Source organism: Mus caroli, unplaced genomic scaffold (genome assembly GCF_978045245.1).
Source record: "Mus caroli unplaced genomic scaffold, Mus_caroli_1 scaffold_17, whole genome shotgun sequence".
In the NCBI taxonomy this organism is placed as follows: Eukaryota; Metazoa; Chordata; class Mammalia; order Rodentia; family Muridae; genus Mus; species Mus caroli.
The window spans coordinates 28,408,149-28,420,601 of record NW_028227272.1 but is presented as its reverse complement, the minus strand read 5'-3'; the positions used below and the strand labels follow the sequence as shown (position 1 = coordinate 28,420,601).

General features: G+C 47.3%; 1 protein-coding gene across 3 annotated transcripts in view; it reads right to left on the bottom strand.

Moving 5' to 3' along the window:
- Bdh1 (3-hydroxybutyrate dehydrogenase 1) overlaps nucleotides 1-9,917 on the bottom strand; it is a 36,101-nt gene extending 26,184 nt beyond the window's left edge. The window contains exon 1 of one of the 3 annotated variants that reach the window (XM_021184495.3): nucleotides 9,835-9,917. The gene's annotated coding sequence lies outside the window, so the exon portion shown is untranslated. Of the gene's footprint in view, nucleotides 1-3,086; nucleotides 3,321-9,670 lie in introns of those variants that run through there. The other 2 variants (XM_021184492.3, XM_085832362.1) reach the window with 2 other exon arrangements.
- Nucleotides 9,918-12,453: the final 2,536 nt, after the last annotated feature.

The following is a 12,453-nucleotide window of genomic DNA, read 5'->3' as shown; positions in this document are numbered from 1 at the left end:
CTCTGTCTGGACCGGAAGCCTGAGCGGATCCCACAGGTTCATCATCCTGAGTGAACACACCTGGATCACAACTGCAGATGTAAAGTCACAACTCATCTCAACCGAGTCCATAAAGCCAAGGACTCTGCCATGCACCCGTTCGGCAGAGACACACCGAATGCTGGCACCTTGATCTGGCCAGGGAACTCCGGGCACAGATGAAGTACTGTACGGTTGTCACCATCGGAGACTATTCTGTCAACTGCCTCTTCCCAGGCTCCTCTGAGCCTGCAGGATATGCTCTCCACAGCTGTAGCTGCACAGGGAGATGGCCTGTCCTTGACCCTCGATGACTTAGATGACCCAAGATGACCCCTAGGAAAGAAATGAGGTAGAGGAGCTATGCTTAGGCTCTGTACGTTGGAGACCTAAGACCTGCTGAGGGTACGGAGATGGAGGAAGATTCTGCTGAACGTTGTCATTGAGTCTTTGTCTGCCTTCTATTCGGAGAATGGCTCACTGTTGGCCTTACAATGACAAGAGGATTCCTGGCACACCACAGCTTCAGAGCCATTTCCTTTCTTGTCCCCTCTGTCTGGAAACCCTTCATCAGATAGGCACATTTACAGAGCTCTTACCTCAGTTACTCGTGCCTGCACCCTGCCCTAGCCTGGCAATTGCTCTGTGCCTTCCTTGCTTCCGTGTTTTGCTTTGCTGCTGGCATTTACCCCACTACAACCTTCTACACATTATTTTTACCTTATCTGCATCTTTGCATCTTGTCCGATTGCAAACTCTGGGAGTAAGGGGATTCCTGCTCTACACACCGAAGACACACAGTTGAGAGAATTAAGAGAGTTTTAAGCTATTCCTTTAATCCCAGCACTTGAAAGGCACACTAGTGCCTCAGATATATGACTTAAGGCTTTGTTCTTTGATGTACTCAGCATAACTGGGGCCATCTGAGTGATCACTGTGTTGGAGCTGTCCGTCGGAGCCTGGTGGGGTCACCAGTGACTCCTCCTCTCCTCGAGTCAACAGCAGATAGAAATAGTTCAGCTGTGAGGGGTGGGCCCTCTGAGGACCCGTCCACCCATGCCTGACTTTAGAAGCTGATTCTTTTGTAGACATCCATGGTTCTCTGTGCTCTTACCAACTCTTACTAAATCAGTTGCTATACCATCACTCTTTAATGTCTAAGCCTCCCTTATCCTATACCAAATCCGATTTATTTCACACCTAACTGGTACAAATAACATCTCTTCCAAAGCATGTGAGCCACCATGTGGTTGCTGGGAATTGAACTCAGGACCCCTGGAACAGCAGTCAGTGCTCTTTACCTCTGAGCCACCTCTCGAGCCCCAAGCTACCTTTTCTAATTGCCTACACCAAAACCAGTCTCTCAACAGGGACTGTAATCCCAGCTACTCGGGAAGTTGGGGCAGGGGGTTAAAGCCTTCCTGGGCTATAAGTCTAAGGTCAGCCTAGCTAACTTAGTGGGACATCAACCCAAAATAATAAAAATCAGTTTGAGGATATAACTCAGTGGGAAGCACTTACTTATCATTCGTGATGTCTTAGTTTCAACCCTTCTCACAGGAAAACAAAAATCAAACAACACAAAACACCCTCCCCCTCTGTTTCTCTGTAATGACAATCACCTAGTCGGTGTATATTGGCATTCATACCTACTCACAAGCCCACATACGCTGCGAGCACCCCACCAATAGGACTCAGGTGGTGAATCACCTATAGGTTTCCTCTATAGATGAAATCATGTATGAAACATAAATGTCTCCGTTCAGCTTCCTGGCCTACGGTGTCTATACCCAGTCCTTCAGAATGAACCTGATGTCGAAAGAAAGGCATCTGCTGCGTCACAAAATATCCTGGCAAGAGGAAGCCTCTGCAACTCGTCCAAGTGAGAACCTCTGGGCTAGACAGTGACTCTGCACCTGCTGACTATGGGCCGACTTTGGCTCACTGGCTGGAAAAACATGCGATGGATGACAAGCCGCCTCCTCCTGGAAGGAGTAGCCACAGGGTTAGGGAAAAGGACGTCGGAGCCCCACCCAGATGCGCGGACCCACGCAATCCTGGCGCCTTCCAACGGGCAAGGGGTAGGATGGAGTCGTACAGGCTCCTCCTCCTCCACGCCGCGCCTGACGTCGCAGTAGATCGCGCAGCCAATCCCAGAGCTGCGGTCCCTTCCAGCCGGCAAGAGGGCGGGGACCAAGGGGGCTCGGCCAAGACTGAGCTCCCATTGGCTGAAGCAGCACCACCTAGACAAAGCCGCACTGTCCTCCAGCGGTTGCGCTGGGGTGACTGCCGGCCTGGCGCTGCCAAGGCCCCCGTCACTCGGGCAACCCCAGACGACCCCCGCAGCGCCGCCACCAATGCCCGAACCAGAACTCTCCTCCTCTTCCCCCAAGCACCGAGGCCCACCCAGTCTCCACCAACCCTGGCTCTGCTCGCGCTCACGCGACTGGACCCGTGGCCTCACCGCTGTCCAGCATCCTTTCCGCGCACAGCAGGCGCGGAGGAGGCGCTGCCAAAACCCAGAGAATAGAGCCTAGTGGAGGCCACGGGAGGAGGGGGACGGACGTAGAGCAAGGTCGGGAGATGGGTCGGGACCACGCCGTGCCTTGCGAAGGCTGCATAAGTGGCTTCGACCCAGACTCGGCCTTGAACTACAAAGTGACCTTGGGCCAGTTCCCTCCACTCGTGGGGCCTCGGTTCCCTTCTGTGAAATCGCACCGGCAGTGAACGATGAGTGCTGAACGTTTCACCTGGGGCCACGCGGCCGCGTGATCAACCCCGGGCCTCCGGTAGCGATAATAAAAGACCTTGTTCCTGGAGGCGCGCTCGGAGGAAATGAGAGGCCAGCAGAGGGTGGCGGCTGCAGACCACCTGGGACCGAGGCAGAGAGAGCAATCGCTCCATCTCTGCTTCCTCTTCGGCCGCAGGGCTGTCTAGAGGACACGATGTCCCTTCCCCACCCGCCTTCCAAGGACCCGGCTCAGTAGCCGCGCAGGACTAACCCAAACCGAGCAGACTGCGCTGGCGTACAGCACCCGCGCTACCGCGGTGAAGACCCTTCCTCTTACCCCAAAGCGAGCCGGCAGGGGGCTCCGCAGCAAGGGCTGGACGGGTGCGCTCGTCTGAACCCGTAGCTCTGCAGGTGCTCGCGCTTCTGGCTTGGAGTTGGCTCGTTGGCTAGGCTTCCCAAGACCCTCTCCCGACCCCTAAAACCGCGGCCTCCTGCTTCTGACACCCGGATGTGCCTTACACACACTCGGGTGCGTGCGTTAGGGCTGCGCCGGGCGGGGCCCGACGGCAGACAGCGCGGAGGCGGGGAGTGCTCAGGCGCAGCCTCCTTAGCCCTCCTTATCCCGGCTGGCTCTGCTCCAGTCAAGGGTGCCCATAATCTCTAGACATCCCGGAGGTAAACCTGCTCATGCAGGGCCATCCTGATCCAAGCCTGGTACAAATCCTCGCTGTCATCTGATCTTCGCTTCCTGGATCCTGAGGGGAGGCAAAAGGTGGGAGAAGGTTTCAGACCCCCAACCCCCAAAACCAGGGGAGATGGTGCCGCTCCAGGAAATGAAGAAACCGCGTGGAGGACGAGACTTCTTCCAGGTCTTTTGTATTTGCTGTCTTTAAAGCTCATCAGGCTAAATGGTTAGTTGGTTGACTTTTCGAATGTCATTTAAGGAACCGACGCTTAAAATTTTTTCTCCTGAGGGTCTTTAACATATCGCACTTTCCCAAGGTTTCACCAATAGACTGTGCGTGTGGTCTGCAGGGGCAGTCACCCATAAGTGACTCCTCAAATCCCACTACCTATTTCCATTATGAGAATCAGACTGAGGAACGACACCAACATCTATTAGCGGTGAGCTATGTTTAGATAAGTGACTTAAGGACTGCGTAGAAAGGGACTGGAAAGAGGAACGTCCGGGGAAGTATGCGGACAATGGGGGACGGAGGCTTTAAAGAAAGCTGCCAGCCCCGTCCCTGGATCTTGAGGATTGAGGCTGTGTGTTCCCTTTTTATACCCATTTCCTGGTACCCAGAGCGCTGAAGACAGGGAGAATCCTGAAAATAGAACGCCTTGGTTCTCTGAGCCCATTTCACAGACTCAAGCCAGACTCAGGTGACCCAGAAAGCCGCTCAGTAGATGGTGCTGTAATCCATAACAATAAATCTCTATACTGTACACTGTCACATGACTTTAATCATTCAGGAGACAGGCAGACAGTTCTCTGAGTTCAAGACTAGTCTGATCTACAGTGATTTTTCGGGATAGCCAGTGCTACACAGAGAAACCCTGTCTCAAAAACCAAAAACAATGATAATCATCGTTATCGTCATCATCCACCTCCCCCCAACAAAAACCCCTACAATCAAAAACCTATAATCATTAGAGTATACTGTGTCACCAGGTTACGCGTTGAGGATTATGCCATGCTAGGAGAGTTAGTCGTCCCACCTAGGAAAACCATAGATTCTAACTTGGGACTCAGAATTATATGTAAAGTTTTTTTTTCTTCTTCTTCCAGACAGGGTTTCTCTGTATAGCTCTGGCTGTCCTGGAACTCACTTTGGAGACCAGGCTGGCCTCAAACTCAGAAATCTGCCTGCCTCTGCCTCCCGAGTGCTGGGATTAAAGGCGTGCGCCACCACCGCCCAGCTATGTGTAAAGATTTATAAAAGACTCTGATAGTTGAACTCTTTGGCTTTACCTTAGACAACTCTTGCTTCAGAATCTTTCCAGCCCAGCTTTGCTGGTGTGACCTGAGAGACCCCCCTACCCAACCAGTCCCTGTGCCTCCTGGCTTCAGGGCATCCCTGTCACAGCCCTCTGTGATGCCCGCAGCAATCCACTGCCTTCTGACACTGGGTCAGCCTGCAAGTGTAAAAGAGCCACCACTACCGGGACTCTCTGACCAAGATTACCCGCTTGAGACACAAATCTGCCACTGATTGCGCCCCTTGGCAGTGCTGAGGTAAGTCTAGTGTACTTCCTGTGATGAAATAAATACCCATGGGGTCTTCGGTAGTGAGTGATGTGACGGACTCAGCTGCACATCTTTTTTCAGGCCACCCTCCCCATTTGACTATAGCCAGACACTCCTGGTCCTGGAGATTCACTCGGTAGCTTTGAAATGAGTCTCCTGTTTGCTGTGATAATGCTGACATACAGAGTAATCCTCTTCCCTAAGAGAATGTCCTACACACATTATCAGACCATGTGCATGAGTTATCAACCTCATATCAACCAACCATTGGGTTCCAGACCACAGAACACCCCCAAGAGTTGTACAGATCACAAGGCCACCCTGAGAAGCCTTATCTACCAAGACACTGCCTCCAAATAAGCAGCCCCCACCCCGATGCCTTTTGTAATATCTGGGTGGCCAAGCCATCTCTCCTAAGAACTTATAGAAAGACATGCCTTGGGTGCTTTTAGACTCTCTATGCACAGAGGGTTACCTCCATCCCAAGGGAATCACTTGACTCTCAAAACTGGCATCTAAATTAAACAGAAAGTGGGCGTGGTTAATGTATTTTGTCTATGTAGTGTATTCCCTGTGAGATTTTTCTTCTCCCCACTTTATATACATATTATTATTGTATTGTTGTTATTACTGGCAGATATAAAGGCAAGCATCACCACCCCTGGCTCTTTTCCCACTTTTAAACATTTTAAACATTATAAAAAGTGAAATTCTCTGTACACCAGTCAACCTTATGATTAGTGAAAATGTTCTTTAGCCACCCCATTACCCATGTAAAGGAGATTCGCATCCCAAATAAGCTATCTGTACACATGTCCTCCTCTTCCCACTTTGGGAGGCAGGAGGACCCAGATGAAGCCAGTGCTAGCTTCAAAGAGGCGTTCTGGCCGTTACGGCAAGCTCTTTCTACCCTGCTAATGAAGAACTGGTTTGTTGGGTTTGAGACTTCATGCCTTCATTTCTCAAATGCTCTACCCTCAAGGGCATCACTAACAACATGGAGACAAGCAGAAAATGGCCACTCCCAGGAGAAAGTCATAGACTGGGTGAGAGTCAGTCACAACTGGGCCCCGGCCGCATCTCAGCTCATTCTCTCCCTAGTACAGTTCTGCCTGCCAATTTGGGAACAGAAGAAAAGGCTTGGCCGTGAATCTGAACACATTAAGCAGAACCTGTGGGAACCAGGTCATTATAAACAAGACATGTGCCAAGATTCCATCTCCTTCCTGCACCTCACGTCCAGACGGAAGACCTGGGGGCCAGGCTCTTTAGCACCTGTGCATTTCACCTGGACCACCAGAGGGCGCTGTTGCAAATATCCAAAGTAGGTTTGGGAGGGAAATGATCTTTGCCATGTACAGATATGAGATGCATGCATGAGCTAAGTGAGTTATCAGGAATCCTACAGTTAAGTCTTCTGAAAGAGGGACAGACATTCAGTGAGAGTGAGGAGCAGGGCCCCCAGGGGAAGTTTCATCGAAGAATCAGCTTTCTGAAAGACTCTCAGAAACTGCAGCACCCAAGTCCCCCCGCTGAATCGGATTCTCACCACCTCCTAGCTCACACTTTGTCCAATGCCAGCCCTTAGCTAATATCTTTCTCCTTTCTGGACTCTGGCCCCGTGTGCCTCTACAGCATCTGCTTGATGCAGACTAAACCACACCTTTAGCCACCTCCAAGTTCTCACTGAACTGTGGTGCTCTGTGAGATCGATGGGGCGAGAAATCATTGCTTCCATCTGCTACTCCAGACCCCGCAGATTTTCTGTTTTGATGCAATTGGGGTTTTCTTTTAAACTGGAGGTCTGGGGAGATGGGATGGGTGTGTTTGGGGGTAGGGGTAGCCAAAGCCATGACATGACTGAGTCTCAACCCCCAACACACATAAAAAGGCAAATGTGGTTGCACATGTGTAATCTCAGTACTTCTATATCAATATGGAAGGCTGAGACAGGAGAATTTTCCAGAAGCTCAATGGACCAGCCAGGCTGGAATACAATGCTCAGAAACAAAACAGATCCTGCCTAATGGTGGAAGGGAGGGCAGACTCCCTAAAGTTGGCCTCTGACCTACAAGTGTAGAGGTACATGAATGCCTGTATACAGAGGGAGAGAGAGAGAGAGGGAGAAGGAGAGGGAGAGGGAGAGGGAGAGAGAGGAGAGAGGAAAGAGAGAGAAAAAAGAGAAAAAAGAGGAGAGAGAATTTTACAAGCATCAAGTAGCTTATTTTACAATTGGTGGTGAAGACAAAAAGTCCAAAAGAGTTTCTGAATCAGTTGTGGGAGGCCCAGGTGGTGTGTTGGGGAAAGACCTTGACAGTTGACCCTAACGTGACAGTTAAAATGAAGTCTACAGATCAAGGAGAACTGGAGGGGGCTTCCTATTCCCTACAGAGAACCCACAAGTGAGCTCAGATAATGTTTGAAGTGCAGCAGAGGTGGGGCGGGGCTGGAATTGGGGAAGTACACAGCCACCCACCTCCTTTCTGTCTCAGGGTGTCTGGGCTTTAAAAGCATTTCAGTTCTGGGAATAGAGCCCAAGGCCTTGTGTACATAAGGCAAGTGTTCTACCGCCGAGATACATCCCCATTCCTTTCCTGTCCCCCGACAAGCATTTTCTTGTGAGTGCCGGGGTTACAGGTGTGTGCCACCAGGGCAGGCTTTATTGGAATCCCTGAAAAGGACTGAGTACAAGTAGATAATAAAGAGTCACGCATCTGAGCTGCTCCATCACACCCCAAACGACAGCAAACTGAAATTCCTTCAGCTCCAGACACTGAGCTCTTGTGCCCTCAGAACTGTGCTGTTTCAAAAAGTCAGTAAATCTACTGAGGAGAGCCTTCTTTCTTTCTTTCTTTCTTTCTTTCTTTCTTTCTTTCTTTCTTTCTTTCTTTCTTTCTTTCTTTCTTTCTTCCTTCCTTCCTTCCTTCCTTCCTTCCATCCTTCCTTTTTTTTTTTTGGTTTTTTTGAGACAGGGTTTCTCTGTATAGCCCTGGCTGTTCTGGAACTCACTCTGTAGACCAGGCTGGCCTCGAACTCAGAAATCTGCCTGCCTCTGCCTCCCAAGTGCTGGGATTAAAGGTGTGCACCACGACGCCCGGCTGAGAGCTTGCTTTCAATAAACCAGCACTTAGTGGATAATCACTGTGCCAAGTACCTCTGCTTCACACCCTCAGTCTTGCCACTATCCTGAAAGCAATCTGAGATCTTTTATATTTTATATATATTATCTATATCTACATCTCTATCTATCTATCTATCTATCTATCTATCTATCTATCTATCTATCTATCTATCTATCTATCATCTATCTATCATCTATCTATCATCTATCTATCATCTATCTATCTATCTATCTATCTATCTATCTATCTATCTATCTATCATCTATCTATCATCTATCTATCTATCTATCTATCTATCTATCTATTATCTATCTATCTATCTATCTATCATCTATCTATCTATCTATCTATCTATTATCTATCTATCTATCTATCATCTATCTATCTATCTATCTATCTATCTATCTATCTATCTATTACACAGGTTAGGTATTTCAGGGAATGAGGAAGGCAGCTTCTGGGTATTGAACTCAGGGCCTTGTGCATGCTGAGCACACTACTACTGACCCCTCCCCCAGCCCTATAATCCCGATTTATGAGGTATTTGGAGTAGAGTCTTTCTATAGCACGGTCTCTGTAGTTTCGAGGTTACATGGTAACTCCTTACAGTGGTTCTGATACAGTCGCCAGCTTCTGACACTCTCAAGAAGTCATTTTGGTATTAACTGACCTAATGAGCACATTAACTTTTTTGTTTTTATGAGACAAGCTGTGTAGTACAAGCTTCCCTTGAACTCACAATCCTCCTACTTCAGCCTTCTGATTTGGGGAACTATAGGTGTATACCACCACGCCTGGGCCATAGAAACCTTAAATGTACAGGACATGGAACACGATTCTCAAGGCTTAAATCAGATTTTATTTTCTATACTTCTATTTTTTTTTAAGTTTTAAAAACAAGATAAAGTTACATGTTTATTTTACTTTTTTTTTTTTTCTAAATAAGTGTCTTTCATTTCTGTCTGATGGTACCAGAGTTAAAATCTGGCTTTTCCAGTTGCACCGCTACTTAGTCTTTCTGTTTGGATTTTGTTTTTCTTTTGGGCTGTTTGTTTGTCTGTTTGTTTTCCTTTTGGTTTTAGAGACAGGTTTTCTCTGTGTAACCCTAGCTGATCTGGAACCTCCTCTGTAGATCAGGCTGGCCTTGAACTCACAGAGATTCTCTTGCCTCTGCCTCCCGAGTGCTAGGATTAAAGACATGCACCAAAACAGCCTGGCTCTGCGTCTTTTCTTTTGGAGTTGCCAGGACCTCTTTCTAAAAGCCTGTTTACTCTTCCCCAACCTTGTTTCCCTCTTCTAAGCATCCCTGGAGGTGAGGGGAATTTCTTTCCTTCTGCAGGCAGCTCTCTCTCTCTCTCTCTCTCTCTCTCTTTCTTTCTTTCTTTCTTTCTTTCGAGACAGGGTTTCTCTGTATAGCCCTGGCTGTCCTGGAGCTCATTCTGTAGACCAGGCTGGCCTTGAACTCAGAAATCTGCCTGCCTCTGCCTCCCAAGTGTTGGAATTAAAGGCATGTGCCACCACGCCCGGCTCCAGCCTTCTCTTTCTTACCTTAGCCAGTGCACTGAGGCCTCTTCTGCAGCACCCACCAGCACGCCAAGCCCCCTCCAGACAGTGACCAGCCAGATGCCCCGAACCCTCTTACTCCCCGCAGGGTGTAATAACTGCCCAGGGAAATCTCTCCAGGCTTGATGTGTTTCCTTCCAGTGCTTTACCTGAGAGTGAAAATTCCCACACAAGTCTGACAGAAAAGCCACCTAATGATAAGGTACAGTATTAAGCCGGTGTCTGCGTGTTTGTCATTGAACGGGCAAAGTTCAGCTTTGTTACTGTTTGTTTTAAGCTTAAACTGACTGTGAGTTTGACCCTCTGGCAAGCAGAAGATCAAGGGTAGACGCTGCAGCTAAGGGACACGCGCGCACACACACACACAGCCAGAGAACCCTGAGCAAGGCCAGGAAAGTAAGCGGATTTCTGGCATGCTGGAAACCCCTTGGGGGCATCTCTTAGAGTTGCCACTGGAAGCTGAGAGGGATTAAACACCGTGGAAAATGGAGCTGGGTTAACATTAGTGTCCCAGGTTGGTCTCTTCCGAAAGGGGATTGGTCACCTCACTAGTAACCAACCGAGGCAGCTAAGGCGCTTCCTGAGGCCAAAGGGAACACAGAACAGTAGTAGATGACAGTCATAAATGGCAACTGCCACCATGTGACCAGTCACTAAATCTGTTCTGAGAAGTTAGTTAGTCCTTGTTTCCTTGTGAGCATGGTTGTGTGTGTGTAGCAATATCTATGCTTCCTTCCGTTTCTTTTTTTAATTTATTGATTTTTTTATTTCATGTGCATTGGTGTTTTGTCTGCAGGTATGTCTATATGAAGATATCAGATACCCAAGAACTGGAGTGACAAACAGCTATGAGCTGCTATGTAGGTGCTAGGAATTGAACCTGGGTCTTACGGAAGAGCAGCCAGTGATCTTAACCACTGTGCCATCTCTCTAGCCCCTCCTTCTGTTGTGTAACATAAGATGTATTGAGTTGGGAGCTGGAGAGACACTTGGTATTTAAGAGTGCACAGTACTCTTGCACAGGACCAGAATTTGGTTTCCAGCGTGGATGTCAGGCAGCTTACTGTCTGTAATGCCAGCTTCAGAGGGTCTGACACTGTCTATTGGCCTACTAGGGCACTTCCACTCATGTGTACCCCACTACCTATACACACATGCACACACTCATGCATACATACCACACATATACACACCACACACAGACACACATACCACATATATACCACACACATATACACACACACATATAAATCACACACATATACACATACACACACATATATACTGCACACATATACACATGCACACACACACACATACATACACACCACAATATACATACACATACACACCACACATATACACATATATATACACGTGCATATACACACACAAAAAACCCCCCACACCCACACTAAAAAATAGAGCCAGGTATAGTAGTACGAACATTTAATCCCAAAATTCAGGAGGCAGAGGCATTTGAATCTCCATGAGTTCTAGACCAGTGAGACTCTGTCTCAAAAGACCAAAATAAATAAATAAGAAAATTTTAAAAATCATAGAAAAAGTTGTGTCTCCTATTATTTAAATAAATAAATAAATAAATAATAAACAAAATCAAATACAAATTTGTCTCCTAATATTACCAGCTGGCCTCCTCTAGAGAATAGACTTTTTAAGATGCCAGACACGTGAGCCAAGTCCTTTCAAATGTCTCCACTGGACTGAGGCTGTAGCTCACTGGTTAGAGGGCTTACTGAGAGTAGCTGAGGTTGAGTTCAGTTTCCAGCAATGGAAAAAATTAGCATTTATGAGCTCAGTGAGATGGCTCAGCAGGTAAGAGTGCTTGCAGGCAAATATATAAGCCTGAATTCAGTCCCTGGAACCCACATGGCGAAAGGAGAGAATCAACTCCCACAAACTGTTTTCTGACCTCAAATATGTACATGAGTGCATGCACATGCATACACACACACATACACATCCATACACACATATATGCACACACATACATATACACACATACACATCCATACACACACACATATATACACTCACATACACATATATACACACATACACACACATATAAACACACATACACATCCATCCACACACACACATATACACACATATACACACATATACATCCATACATACACACACACATATATACACTCACATACACATATATACACACATACACATCCATACACACACACACACATATACACATACATACACACACACATATATACACACATACACATCCATACACACACACACACACATATATATACACACACACTCACACACACATATACATACATACACACTCATAAATAGGTGAATGTTTTAAATTTCTCCCCTGTATGGGCCATTTCACCTTCAAGCCTTTTTTTTTTTTTTTTAAAGATTTATTTATTGATTATATGTAAGTACACTGTAGCTGTCTTCAGACACTCCAGAAGAGGGCGCCAGATCTCGTTACGGATGGTTGTGAGCCACCATGTGGTTGCTGGGATTTGAACTCCGGACCTTTGGAAGAGCAGTTGGGTGCTCTTACCCACTGAGCCATCTCACCAGCCCCACCTTCAAGCCTTAATACTTGAGAGGGTGGAATACATGAGAAGGCCATTCATAACATTGATAGTTTAATAATATATGTACATACATAGTATATATTTGTAACAGTATATGAATATACATAGTATATGTTTTATATGAATAGACAACCTTACTGAAATACCCACTCAAAGTGATCTGAC